Below are 15689 nucleotides of genomic sequence, written 5' to 3' on the forward strand. Positions count from 1 at the left end.
TTGGCATCCGACACAAATTCTTCTCAGGTGGTCACTTGTTGGTGGCAGCCATCTTGAGTTTGGGTCAACATCAAAGTCAGTTGGAGATAGAGCCAGACAGGTATTATAAACACAATGTCCGTGGTCGAACCAAACAAATACAGCAAAAAAAACGACTAGGTCTGCTTTTGTTTATACCCCACCCCACCCCCACACCTTTTTGTTCCACACCCTATTTCTCCATCCCGCCCTCTGTCCCTATCTCTGTCACTATTTATCTCAATGTGACCCACTATGACCTTGGAATAGAGGAGGGCAGGAGGTAAAGGGGGGAGAAAAGGCAGGAGGAGGGGGAAGATGGATGAGGGGAGGACAGCAGCAGGTGGTTGTCATGGAAACAGCGCAGATTGTTACACTACTCACGTCAACAGGCGAGTGTAGATGGGGGAGAGGGAGGGAGGGGGAGAAAGAGCGTCAGCACTTACGTAAGTACCCACAAACCCCCGTTTGGTAAATATCGACCACACGAGTCTACAGCGCTGAGGAGTGGGGGAGCACGTGAGTGTGAAACAGAGGATGACAGGCGGGCTGGCAGACGGGCAGGGAGGGACTCACACGCATACACAACATCTTTGCACACACAGGGGCACGAGCACACACACACACACACTCTCCCTCTCACCCCTTTCAATTTGTTTTCTTACTCACGCACACGCACACATACCCACGCGCGCACCCCCACACACACACACACACACACACACACACACACACACACACACACACACACACACACAGAGACTCCCACATAGATACACACTCCTTCACACACTAGCTTCCACACATACAGGGGCACAAGCTGATTCCTCATACTAAAGGACTGCCAGACTCACATGGACAGACACACCTGACTAAACACACCTCCACAGAAACACACACTTGCTCTCTCTCTCTCATGCACAAAAACATAACACACACCATTACACACAACACAGAGAGAGAGAGAGGAAGAGCGAGGGAGAAATAGAGGAGAGGGAGAAAGAAAGAGAGAGCGAGCAAGAGAGAGGAAGACAGAGACAGAAAGTGCGAGAGAGAGAGAGAGAGAGAGGTGAAAAGCGAGAGAAAGAGAGGGAGAGCAGTGAGAGTGGTTCTTGGTGTCTCCCTGGCTCGACGTTCTCATCTGCTCCCTGTCCTAATCGTGGCGCATGGAGAATGAGATTTCTTAGCCAGTTGTGTGTGTGAGCTTGGGGAACAGAGGAGAGAGGGAGAGGGAGAGGGTCCATATAGACGGATGGGGGGAGTGAGGGAGAGGCGGAGGGCTATGGATGAAATATTTAGGGAAATGTAACAGCATTGATGACGGGGGAAGGGGGCAGGGGAGAGAAAGAGATTGATGAAGTGAGAGGGGAGCCAGGCAGGTGATTTTGCTGACACCATATGCTGTTTTGGACGGGGATGTACCCGGTGGTATCAATGGAAAAGAGGAGATGAGAAGGAGGGGGGAAAAGAGTGAGGGATGAGAGAGAGGGAGAGAGATGAAGAGAGGTAGGGAGGAATGGAGGAAGAGAGAGAGGGGGAGAGATTTGAGGAAGAAAGAGAGAGGGACAGAGAGAGGTTTAGCGAAAGAGAGAGAGAGAGAGAGAGAAGGATGGAGAGAGAGAGGTAATTAGCTCGGAGCGCCAGAATGTCCCGGGGAGTCGGGATTTAGGCTCGTGCTTGAGTGCCTCGAGAGTATACAGTTCTCCGCTCTCTTGGTGTGTTTGTGCGTATGTGTGTGTATGTGTGTGTGTGTGCGTGCTTGCATGCGTGCGTGTGCATGTGTGTTTGTGTGTGTGTGTGTATTTGTGTATGTATGTGTGTGTGCACTGGGGGGATTCAAGGCTGAGTAAGTGAGGAAGCGTGCCTGGTCTCGGCATCAAAACGAAAAACAGCCGTTGTGTAACCAAGAAAATAAATGAAATATGTAAAACAGCAGCACGTCCTGGAGGCAGCTTATAATGGAAAATAGGAGCGAGAGCTAGATAATGTCCTAACCCTGCCTTCTCAATCATTAATGAAGGGGAAGTTAGCGTAGCATTATTGGACGCTAACGCTACGCTAACGCTACGCTAGGCCTTTCTTCATTGAGAGGCTTTGATTTTCCATGCTAATTGTGTTAGCGAGGGTTAATTGACAGGTGTGGTGTGTTGTGTTAGCGCAGTGCTTGTTTGCGGGTCTGGCTGGTAGCAGTGCTAGCGACAGGCTAGGAGAGACAGACAGACAGGTGACGCGGGGAAGCATCCTGTCCTCCTGTTCTCCTCTATAAAGTAGGTGAGCAGATGTCTACCATTTCCTGGGGGGAAGGAGATAAATTAAGTTTCTCTCTCTCTCTCTCTCTCTCTCTCTCTCTCTCTCTCTCTCTCTCTCTCTCTCTCTCTCTCTCTGTCATCTCATTCTATCTATCACTTCTTCTCTTCATCCTACCCTCTCTTCCTAATTATTTCCCTCTAATCTCTTGCTCTATCATCTCAACTGCCTCTTACTCCACCCCAATTGCCCTCTCCCTCTCCTACTTATTGCCTCACCTCTCTCTCTCTCTTATCTCTTCCCACCTGTCTCTTTCTTAGTCCCCCATTTCTTTCCCCTATGCTCCCACACCCACTATTTTCTATACTTTTCGTCTCTCTCTCCTCTCTCCCTCTTTCCGCAATCCTTTCTCTCCCTCTTTTTGAACCACCCTTCTCCCTTTCCATCTCTTATCCCTCTCTCCTTCTCTCTTTCGTCCCCTGCAGGCGAACAAACTTCGCACCAAAACACTGAAGAACACTCTGAACCCGGTATGGAGCGAGACACTGATGTACCACGGCATCACCGCCATCGACATGACCACCAAAACCCTCAGGTACTGAACTACAGAGAACTAAAACTCCTACTTGTATATTATACTGGCATATATTATAAAACAACTTGCCTACTGTTCCCAGAGGGCCATCTGGCCAATTAATTATCCCACGGACAAAGAAAAAAACTGCCAAGCACTCCGGCCAACTGTTCCATTAGCAGTCGCCGCGGTAACCCACTCAGGTGTTGGCTCTCGTTCGGAGTCTCAGCCCCCTCATTCCTCGAGTGCTGTTGATACGGAACGCTGAAGTGATTGAGGTCGAGCTCAGCAACTTTGTGCGTGTGTGTTCAGTGCATTCGGAAAGTATTCAGACCCCTTGACTTTTTCCACATTTTGTTATGTTACAGCCTTATTCTAAAATGGAATAAAAACATGTTTTCCCTCATCAGCCTACATACAAAACCATAATGACAAAGCAAAAACAGGATTTTTGAGATGTCTGCAAAGAAATAAAAATAAAAATGAAATCAGTACTTTGTTGAAGCACCTTTGGCAGCGATTACAGCATTGATTATTCTTGGGTATGACGCTACAAGCTTGGCACACCTGTATTTGGGGAGTTTCTCCCATTCTTCTATGCAGATCCTCTCAAGCTCTGTCAGGTTGGATGGGGAGCGTCGCTGCACACCTATTTTCAGGTCTCTCCAGAGATGTTTGATCGGGTTCAAGTCCGGGCTCTGGCTGGGCCACTGAAGGACATTCAGAGACTTGTCCCGAAGCCACTCTTGCGTTGTCTTGGCTGTGTGCTTAGGGTCGTTGTCCTGTTGGAAGGTGAACCTTTGCCCCAGTATGAGGTCCTTAGCACTCTGGATCAGGTTTTCATCAAGGGTCTCTCTGTACTTTGCTCCGTTCATCTTTTCCTCGATCCTGACTAGTCTCCCAGTCCCTGCCACTGAAAAACATCCCCACAGCATGATGCTGCCACCACCATGCTTCGCCGTAGGGATGGTGCCAGGTTTCCCCCAGACGTGACGCTTAGCATTCAGGCCAAAGTCTGAGAGTCTTTAGGTGCCTTTTGGCAAACTCCAAGCAGGCTGTCATGTGCCTTTTACTGAGGAGTGGCTGTAGAGATGGTTGTCCTTCTGGAAGGTTCTCTCATCTCCGCAGAGGAACTCTGGAGCTCCGTCGGGTTCTGTTTTCGCTTTTCATTATGGAGTATTGTGTGTAGATTAATGAGGATTTTCTTTTTAAAATCCATTTTAGAATAAGGTAACGTAACAAAATGTGGAAAAAGGGAAGGGGTCTGAATACTTTCCGAATGCACTGTATGTGTTTGTATGTGTTTTTGTGTTTGGCACCGTCATGATAATGCAGCAAGGTAAAACCCATGCCTCAGGGATATACACACAGATATAGGCACACACACACACACGCACATACAGTGCCTTCAGAAAGTATTCACACCCCTTGACTTTTCCACATTTTGTTGTGTTACAAGGTGGGATTAAAATAGATTTAATTGTCCTTTTTTTGTCAACGATCTATACAAAATACTCTGTAATGTGGAAGAAAATTCTAACTTTAGTTTTTTTTAAACACACACAAAAACCACTAGTATATCTTGATTACATAAGTATTGAACCCCCTGAGTCAATACATATTAGAATCACCTTTGGCAGCGATTACAGCTGTGAGTCTTTCTGGGTAAGCCTCTAATAGCTTTGCACACATGAATTGTACCATATTTGCCCATTATTATTTAAAAAAATTATTAAAGCTCTGTAAAGATGGCGGTTGATCATTGCTAAACAGCCATTTCCAAGTCTTGCAATAGATATTCAAGCCGATTTAAGTCAAAACTGTAACTCGGCCACTCAGGAACATTCAATGTCGTCTTGGTAAGCAACTCCAGTGTATATTTGGCCTTTAGGTTATTGTCCTGCTGTCTCCAAGTGTCTGGTGGAAAGCAGACTGAACCAGGTTTTCCTCTAGGATTTTGCCTGTGCTTAGCTCTATTCCATTTATTTTTATCCTAAGAAACTCTGTAGTCCTTGCCAATGACCAGCATACCCATAACATGATGCAGCCACCACCATGCTTGAAAATATGAGTGGTACTCAGTGATGTGTTGTGTTGGATTTGCCCAAAAAATAACTCTTTATATTCAGGACATAAAGTTAATTTCTTTGCCACATTTCTTGCAGTTTTACTTCAGTGCCTTATTGCAAACAGGAAGCATGTTTTTGAATTTTTTTATTCCGTACAGGCTCCTCTTTTAACTATGTAATTTAGATTAGTATTGTGGAGTAACTACAATGTTGTTGATCAATCCTCCGTCTTCTCCTATCGCAGCCATTAAACTCTGTGACTGTTTTAATGTCACCATTGGTCTCATGTTGAAATCCCTGAGCGGTTTCCTTCCTCTCCGGCAACTGAGTTAGGAAGGTCGCATGTATCTTTGTAGTGACTAGGTGTATTGATACACCATCCAAAGTGTAATTAATAACTTCACCATTGCCAAAAGAATATTCACCGTTTGCTTTTAAAATTTTTACCCATCTACCAATAGGTGCCCTTCTTTGAGAGGCATTGGAAAACCTCCCTGGTCTTTGTGGTTGAATCTGTGTTCGACAATCACTGCTTGACTGAGGGACCTTACAGATAATTGTATGTGTGGAGTACAGAGAGCAGGTCGTCATTCAAAAATCATGTTAAACACTATTATTGCACACAGAGTGAGTCCATGCAACTTATTATGTGATTTGTTAAGCACATTTTTACTCCTGAACTTATTTAGGCTTGCCATAACAAAGTGGTTGAATACTTATTGACTCAAGACATTTCAGCTTATATATATATATATAAAAAAAATCCCCTTTTCGTGATATCCAATTGGTAGTTACAGTCTTGTCCTATCGCTGCAACTCCCACACGGACTCAGGAGAGGCGAAGGTCGACAGCCACGAGTCCTCCGAAACACGACCCTGTCAAGCCGCAGTGCTTCTTGACACACTGCTCGCTTAGCCCGGAAGCCAGCCGCACCAATGTGTCGGAGGAAACACCATACAACTGGCAACCGTGTTAGCGTGCATGCGCCCAGCCCCCAACAGGAGTCGCTAGAGCGGGATGGGACCAGGACATCCCGGCCGGCCAAACCTCCCCTAACCCAGACGACGCTGGGCCACATTGTGCGCCGCCTCATGGGTCTCCCAGTTGCAGCCGGCTGCGGACACAGCCTGAGATCGAACCAGTGTCTGTAGTGACGCCTCTAGCACTGTGATGCAGTGTCTTAGACCGCTGCGCCACTGTTTAATTTGTAAACATTTCTTAAAACATAATTCCACTTTCACATTATGGGATATTGTGTATAGGCCAGTGACACACAATCTCTATTTAATCAATTTTGTTGTATTAATCCATTGTAACACAACTAAATGTAGAAAAAGTAAAGGTGTGTGAATACTTTCTGAAGGCACTGTACACACACTTCTCACCCTCTCTCTAATGCATCCGGTCTGGAGTGTGCACTGGACAGATGCCCTCTGGCATGCAGTCAAGGGCAGACACTGGACAGATACCCTCTGGCATGCAGTAAAGGGCAGACACTGGGCAGAGAAGCCATGTAGCCCCCCCACTCCCCACAGATACAAACACACACAAAAACCCCCAACACACACACACACACACACACACACACACACACACACACACACACACACACACACACACACACACTCCATCTCTTTGTAGATAAGGATTCAGGAAAGACCCTGAATGCCCAGGGGAACCCACCTGACCTCCAGCCAATAGAGACAGCCCCTAGACACAGGCCAACACAGAAGCTAGGGGAGAGCCAGGAAAAGGAAGAGAGAGAACGGAAGGGGTGCCAAGAAAGAGGGGATAAAAGTTGGGAGAGCGAGTGAGGGGTGCCAAGAAAAAGGGGGGTAGAGGAAGGGAGACAGCCAGGGAAAGGGGGGGATGCCAAGAAAGAGGGAAGAGAGAGAGGGATGCCAAGAAAGAGATGGATAGATGAGGACAGACAGGGGAAAGGAAAGGGAGAAGAGGATAGAAGAGAGAATTGGGGTTCCAAGAAAGAGGGGATAGAGGTGGAGAAAGAGAGGGAACAGGCGAAGAGAAAGTGGCGGAGTGCTTGGGAGAGGGGGAACATTTTCAGACGAGAAGGAGAGAGAGTGAGATAGAAAGAGATAGAGAGTGGGGGAGTGGATGCAGGGGTGAACCAAGAAAGAGAGAAAAAGTTGAGGGGAGAGAGAGAGAGATGGGAAAGAGAAAGGGGCAGAGGGAAAGGAAGAGAGATGGGGTGAAGAGAGCCTATGGAGAGAAAGACTGGGGTTAGATAGAGAAAGACAAGTGATGGAGTGAGAGAGAAAGAAAGAGGGAGAGCAGACCGAAGGAGTTAGGAGAGGGCGTGAGTCACAGTCTGTGGGCACCCTGATGTGCTGCTTCCCCCCTGGCTTGGCCCGTCCGTGAGACCAGCACCATTAGTCCCAGCAGGGTAGATCAGGAGGGGGGGCTACTCAAAACTCTTCCCCCAGCATGGTGCACTGCCAAGCGTAGAGGCACAGCCAAGACACAGCCTCTCCCCATGGGGGCAGCCGGGGGAACCAGAGCTAATGGCTGAACAGCAGGCTGTACACTTGGGGACAATGACTGGGAAATGGGAATTAGCGTAGCATAGGCAGTGGATGTGAATAGGGAATTGTAGCGTAGCATAGGCAGTGGATGTGAATAGGGAATTGTAGTGTAGCTGAGTAGGGGAAGGGAATTGTAGTGAGCATAGGGAGCAGAGGGAATGATCATGCTAATGTGCATTTAGCATCCAGCAAGGACTTGTATTGTGTTTTATAACTTCAGGCGCAAGGCATTAGCTGTAACTTCAATTCTTCCAAACTTGCTGCCCATGTACTTGTTCGTAGACTGCAGTGGTGGATCTTGGCAATTGTAACTGCCTCTGAGGTACAAAAATATTGAAAAACAGTGCTGTAAATGTCCTCCTCTTATATCATATTTCTTGGCTGCAATAAATAAATGTTTGACAAAGGGGAGACATTAACGATAAAAAGTTTAGCATTCTCCTAACTAATGGTTAAGGTTAGGATTGGGCGAGGTGAAGTTTATCCTAGATCTATACCCAGGGGAAACTTGACCCTGGAGCATCCTACTGTCAGTCAATGGAGAGCTCCATAGCGGTGTAGGAAAGGTATGTTGGCTCGGTGTGACAAAACCATGGCTACCGTCAACACCTTGTCATAGCCCAGGCAAGACCGACAGAGTGCCAGTCTGATGGCAGAAATCAATTTTTCCATCTCTCAACAGTAGAACCTCAAAGATACAAACCTCAGAGTTATGGACCGACCAGTCAACTGAACAGGATAAATCAAACCAGTCCAGGACACATATTAAATGATGAATAAAAAGGAACTTCTGTCTGCTGTAGACAAACATAAAAGTTTCTTACATGTGCTAAAACACATAAGCTATTTATAATATCTGGCTAAATGATTAGAAAACACTAACTACGCAATAAATATTTTCAATATCGGTTTGATGCACAGTGACTTTCAAAGTTAGACATTTCAGTTTAAACCGCCATCCGACATGTTCCTATCACTGAGGTCCTACTGTATCTCTCTACACTGAGTATACAAAACATTGCTCTTTCCATGTCATATACTGACCAGGTGAATCCAGGTGAAAGGTAAGGATCCCGTATTGATGTCACTTGTTAAATCCACTTCCAATCAGTGTAGATGAAGGGGAGGAGACATGGACATTTAAGCCTTTGAGCCAATTGAGACATGAATTATGTATATGTCCCATTCAGAGGATGAATGGGTAAGACAAAATATTTAAGTGCTGTTGAACGGGGTATGGTAGCAGGTGCCAGGTGCACCGGTTTGTGTCAAGAACTGCAACGCTGCTGGGGTTTTTCACGCCAACAGTTTCCCGGTATCAAGAATGTCCCACCACCCAAAGGACATCCAACTAATGACACAACTGTGGGAAGCATTGAGTCAACATGGGCCAGCATCCCTGTGGAACGCTTTGACATCTTGTAGAGTCCATGCCCCGATGAATTGAGGCTGTTCTGAGGGCAAAAGGGGGTGGGAGGGTCCAAGTCAATATTAGGAAGGTTACTAATGTTACTAATGTTTGGTATACTAGTGTATATCTCTATCTGTCTATCTCTCTATCACTTCTTCATGACTGCTGAGGTGCAATGCAGACATCTCACCATCATGTAATATAGAATGACACATAACATGGTTACTGATCCGTTATATAAGAATTGGAAAATATGCATGTTACTGCAACCCTGCAGTATGTCAGCATCCCAAATGGCACCCTATTCCCATATAGTGAACTACATTTGACCAGAGCCCTATGCATTATATTGGTAGTAGGGTGCCATTTGGGACGTAGTGCATGCCTCACACTGATTAAGATGCAGAGAACACGGTTGGGGTGAAATTGTGAGAGTATCATGAAGAGCCTTCTGGTCCTGACACACACACACACACATACATACACACGGCAGGTATGACTAACATGCTGGAACCAACAGGAACCACTGTCACAGGGAGGGAGGGAGGGAGGGAAGGAGGAGGGAGGAGGAGGGAGGGAGGGAGGGAGGGAGGGAGAGAGAGAGAGAGAGAGAGAGAGAGAGAGAGAGAGAGAGAGAGAGAGAGAGAGAGAGAGAGAGAGAGAGAGAGAGAGAGAGAGAGACCATTTGGAAGTATTTTATTATGTGGTCTAAAAAAGGAAGGAAAATACAGAGAGAGAGAGAGAGAGCGAGAGAGAGAGAGAGAGAGAGAGAGAGAGAGAGAGAGAGAGAGAGAACAATTACCTAGGCTACAGCCCAGAGGGATATGCAGGAAGGTGAGAGAACATCTGAGAGCAGGAGGGTAGAGTAGTAGTAGTTGAAAGAGTAAACACGACCAGCCGTGTAAAATTACTAGAATACCGCAGTTGTCATAGTGACATGAGACAAACTCAAGGCCATTCTCAGTTCTTAAAACGTCTCAAGTGCACTTAGAGGCACATGTACTCTCAATTTTGTTTTTGCAGACCATATTTCTTCAACACAAGATTTGCAAAATGTAGGCTTATTCAACTCCTCTCTTCACACTTCACACTGAGGTTCCGAGCAGAGCTGTTCTGCAACACACAGAGACATGTATGTCTGTCTGTCTGTCTGCAGTCATAGAGGACAGGCAGGCAGACAGACAGACAGACAGACAGACAGACAGACAGACAGACAGACAGACAAAGCGGACAGACAGACGTACAGACAGGCAGGCAGGCAGGCAGACAGACCAACATGTACAGCACAGCGTGCACAGACAGACATGTACAGCACAGAGTATAGCTACAGGTTACTGCCAAAATGAAGGAAACACCAACATAAAGTGTCTTAATAGGGCATTGGGCCACCACGAGCCAGAACAGCTTCAACGTACCTTGCCAAGATTCTAAAAGTGTCTGGAACTCTATTGGAGGGATGCAACACCATTTTTTTTTATGGTGGAGGAAAATTTTTGTCTCAGGTGACGCTCCAGAATCTCCCCATAAGTTTTGAGTTGAGATCTGGTCACATGATCATGGCATATAGTTTATATCGTTTTCATGCTCATTAAACCATTCAATGACCACTCCTGTTATGTGGATGGGGCATTGTCATCCGATGGGGGCATAGCCATGGTAGCCAAAATAATGGCCTGTCCAGCATGTTTATACATGAGCCTAAGCATGCTGGGATGTTAATTGCTTAATTAACTCAGGAACCACACGTGTGAAAGTACCTGCTTTTAATATACTTTGTATACCTCATTTACTCAAGTGTTTCCATTATTTTGGGAGTTACGTGTAGATCAGTGGGGCTTATTCTTCTTTGAGTGCCCAGAGTTTGCAGATAGATCAAATGAGCATACTCCCCACTGCTAGCTCTTGAGAGGATATGTGTCTGTTTCTCACTTTCTGTGTGTGTGTGTGTGTGTGTGTATGTGTGTGTGTGTGTGTGTGTGTGTGTGTGTGTGTGTGTGTGTGTGTGTGTGTGTGTGTGTGTGTGTGTGTGTGTGTGTGTGTGTGTGTGTGTGTGTGTGTGTGTGTGTGTGTGGCATGCCTGTCTGTGTGTAGGCTTTGTGTGTGCGAGCATGGACAGACTCGGTCGTAACGAGTTTATCGGAGAGGTCCGGGTTGCCTTGAAGAAACTGAGCGAAGGCGAGAGCAAGAGATTCAAAATGGGTCTGGAGAGAATCACACAGGTATAGTGTGTGTGTGTGTGTGTGTGTGTGTGTGCATGCGTGTGAGTATATGCGTGTGTGTGTGGGAGAGAGAGAAACAAGGAGAGAGAGTGTGTGCTCTGTGGGTGTGCGTGTGAATGCGTCAGTTCGTCAAAGGGCTCTATTGATTTACAAACTGTGTATTGAATTCAACCTCCCTTCTCCCACTCAGAACAAAGACATCAACAAAGAAACCGTGGAGCAAGGAACACCTGTGGCTGAGGAAGAGGTAAGAAGATTACCATAAATAGTAGAGATTGTCATATACTGTAGATAAAGTAGTAGCAGGAGTAGTAACATTAGTTGTGGTACTACTAGTACCATAGTAGTAGTAGTAGTAATAACAGTGGTGGCACTATGATAGTAGTAGTACTAATCTCAGTGTTATTGACAGTCCTGTCACGGATTTCCCAACATGCAATTAAATTAATCGTATTATTTTAATTCATTTTATATATTTTTTGCTCCATCAATTTTAAATGACCCTATTTGTAGTATGTTTTTAATTGTCTGTTTTATATGTATTGGCTTTAATCTATAAACAATCAGTCCGTTGACTATCAATAAAGTTTAAATTTGTAGTGGTGTCACGGCTAATTGTGTCCCCCCTCCCCCAGCGTGGTCGTATCCGGAGTCGCTGTACAGTCAGAAAAGAGCTGCTCTACTGGTTGGCATCGTACGCTGTGCCCACCTCGCTGCCATGGACTCCAATGGGTACTCTGACCCCTTCGTCAAGATGTAAGTCTTGACGCACACACACACAAAGGACGGAATGATTATGTGATGATGGATGGAACAAATGGAGGAACGAATGGAGGGAGTGAAGGAGAGGTTGTTGTTGTTGTCCCTTGTCGTTTCACATTACTGGTTGTTATACATTAGTATGTCCTGTGGTGTCCTGTTGCTAGATGCCAGTCAGCAGTCATCCCTGTTGTGCTGGCTGGCACATATAGGGCATCAACAAAGGCTCTCTAGCATTACCACATAAATGGAAGAGGCAAGTGGAAGGGAGGAGAAAGTAAGGAACTTGTCTGTCAGCCCTGCATTAAAGACTAACATTTGTTAAAGAGAATTGTGATAAATAAAAAATATACCAGTTTCATTTAAGGACCAAAATGTACAGCTGTGCCATATAGATTGCAAAATAGTTGGGAAGAGATTCTCGTTGTACCGTTTCCATGGCGCATGGTTTATGAACTGATACATAAAACAACGCTGATTCAAAACGTAGAGTTTTTCCATTTTAATTATTATACACAATTCTTGAAACCAATAGAATGTTATATATATGGGGGATACAACCATCCCAGCTCTGCAGATTTTGCTGCGAAGAGACAAAATCATTAGATTATTTGTTTTGGTTCTGTCAATATGTAGCTTGTTTTTGGTTGCAGGTTCAGGAATGGCTGAAGAATTGCAACATTTACCTAGAGCTAACTCTGCAGATAGAACTGCTGGGTGATTTGAAAAGTCGTAGTCAATCGATCAATAATATAGTACTCTTAGCAAAAATGTGTCTTTCATTTATCATCTTTAGAAACTATGAGAAAAGAAAGGTTCAGAACATTTGTGAAACATCACAGACAGTTGACAAATATATGGCAAATAGTAATTAAATTGGATGGTGTTCAGAGATAGATGGGAGGGCTTGAGTGGAGCTGAAGGGTCGGACAAAAATAACAAGATAATTAATGTAAAATATACTGGGTCCGTAAAATGTATATAGGTTCAGAACTTTTGTGAAACAGCACAGTTGAAAAATATATGGCAAATAGAAATCAAAACAAGATGGTCTTCAGAGTTAGATGGGAGGGATTGAGGGTAGCTGAAGGATGCGACTAAAAAACAAACAAAAGATAACTATTGTAAAATATACTGTGTCCGTAAAATATATATAGTATGTATAAGCTGGAAGTAGAAGACTAGGTGTTGTTGTCAATTAGTTTACTCCAATTAGGGGAGGGGTGGTAGGGTTAGGAGAACATAATAAAGGAAAAATATATATTAAAAATATATATATATATATATTTTATAAATTTACAAAAAAATATATATATGGGGGGATTGGAAATGATGCAGACAATTACATTGATGGAAGCCACAATCTATCTGCAATAATAAAACTGATCTACCCCCTAAAAAAGAAAAGGCTCTCGACATTATTAGATGAAGGGAGTAGGAAAGCTTACTCCACAGCTAGCTTGAAATCTCGCCAATGGTGCTATGAATTTGGATCCTTTTTCTATAGCTCAACTGGTTTGTATGTTGTCAGGTGTGTTGGTGAGGTAGAGGACCCTGGTTCAAGCCCAGTCAGAGGCAAGTTCAGGGAGGCAGCGTGTATGCTAAGCTAGCACACTGATGCTGGTATATCTATGTGGAATGACTACACATGTCACATTGACAGTCTCTACCACAACCTTGTTTTAGTGCAGGATTCATGAATCATGACACATTGAAACCTTACTTATGCTCCATACAAATTCATAGGGAGACTGACTGGCATAAATAAATACATGTAACATAAATCAATAATCAACTGCTATTACTCTCTAGAGTCTACACTGCCAATAGTCAATGTTTCCCAATCTGGTCCTACAATACCCCTTGGACTGCATATTTTCTCTTCCAGTTTGGGAAAATAGTACACCGATTCAACTAATCAGCTACTCGTCAAGCCTGTGATTAGTTGAATCGGGTGTGCTGGGTGTGCTAGTTCTGGGCTGGAACCAAAATGTGCAGTTGTGAAGAGGTTTCCTAGGAGCACATTGGGAATCACTGTGCTGGCTTTATGTAAGCTAGGAGGTTCATTGTTATTCATATGACAACCTGTACTGTACATATACTGTAGGCATCATGTCTTGACAGAGCATTCAGGTTGAGCCAGAGTCCCAAATGGCACCATATTTCCTATGTGGCCCTGGTCAAAGGTAGTACACTAACAAGAGAATAGGATGTCATTTGGGACACATTCTTGGTGTAAACAGATCATCATTATTCATACACTTCACACCTGGAAAGGAAAATCCCCAACAGTCAATAGATTCCGTTTTACGCCACATGGTTTCACAAAAATAACCAACTTGCTATTAGCTTGTAGTGTTGATTGTGTTGAGATGGTGCTTTACAGGCATAATCTGTAGCTTTTGATTGAAACAGAGTGGTATACTATGATCTACTCAGGATTTTATAAAGTGTCTTTGCTGCGAGTTGAGCACTAATGAAATCAGATTCCTCCCTCTCGCAAAGGTTGCGCCATCATCCCCCTTCATTTGAGGAAGATGACTGATTAAATATTTTAATAAATTGTTTTTTGGGTGTGTTAAAAAAAAGGTTAATGTTAAAAATACCTATCACGTTACATATTTAGTAATAACAGAATGCATTTAAAACTTCACCCACAGTAAAATTTTTGTAGGACTTAATACAATTATTTTATCGATAGGAGGAGGGAAAAGGTGCTTGTGCATTGATAAGCACCCCAAAACACACCAAAGATGGCATTCTATGATCAGTAATCAAATAAAGACAGCACTTCTAAAAGCCTATTTGACACCATAGCCTGCTGAATTTGCAAGATGATTTTGGCACAAATGAAAATGTGGCACTGACTGCCCATGGATTGATGTTTCAGCATTGTCTCAATGAAGAGTTTGGCGTTCGACTATCCACGGCAGTTAGAAGCCTGCTAGAGTTGGCAGCAAGGCAAACTAGCAATATCCACCGTGTAGTATGGATTAAGCCTGAGCTGGAAGTGTGAAGCTAACTGAAGCTGGCTAGCTTTAGAAAAACCCTGAGTAGTTCTAGCTTGCTTCGTAGTATGCCCCTCTGATTCGCAATATGCCCCTCTGATTCGTAGTATACCCCTCTGATTCGTAGTATAGGGCTCTGATTCATAGTATAGGGCTCTGATTCGTAGTATAGGGCTCTGATTCATAGTATAGGGCTCTGATCTCGTAGTATAGGGCTCTGATTCGTAGTGATAGGGCTCTGATTCGAGTATAGGCTCTGGGTTCCCCCTGCACTTGTTTGTAAACTGTGGTGAGGAAGGGTGGGACTTGAATGTAAAGATTGTTGTGAATTCCCATATTCAGGGATCAAGTGTATAAGATCAAGTGTACAATCCAAGATGAGATTGGACAACGGTACAAATAATAATAAATGTATAATCAATCAAATATATTAATTTTTTACATCAGCAGATGTCACAAAGTGCTTATACAGAAACCCAGCCTAAAACCCCAAACAGCAAGCAATGCAGATATAGAAGCACAGTGGCTAGGAAACTCCCTAGAAAGGCAGGAACCTAGGAAGAAATATAGTGCCGGGTGGAGCATTATAAAAGTACATGGCCATGGGTGCAACAGGTCAGCACCTCAGGAGTAAATGTCAGTTGGCTTTTTCAGAGCCAAGCATTCAAAGGTAGAGAGAGGTAGAGAGAGGGTAGAGAGAGGTAGAGAGGTAGAGAGAGGTAAAGAGAGGTAGAGAGAGGTAGAGAGAGAGAGAGAGAGAGAGAGAGAGAGACACACACACACAGAGAGATGTTTAATGCATCACCAATCAATATGAGAGATTGAGCTTATGGAATGTGA

General features: G+C 44.4%; 1 pseudogene; it reads left to right on the plus strand.

Moving 5' to 3' along the window:
• LOC121560392 overlaps positions 1-15689 on the plus strand; it is a 61230-nt pseudogene that overhangs the window by 34062 nt on the left and 11479 nt on the right.

Source organism: Coregonus clupeaformis, unplaced genomic scaffold (assembly GCF_020615455.1).
Source record: "Coregonus clupeaformis isolate EN_2021a unplaced genomic scaffold, ASM2061545v1 scaf0492, whole genome shotgun sequence".
NCBI lineage: Eukaryota > Metazoa > Chordata > Actinopteri > Salmoniformes > Salmonidae > Coregonus > Coregonus clupeaformis.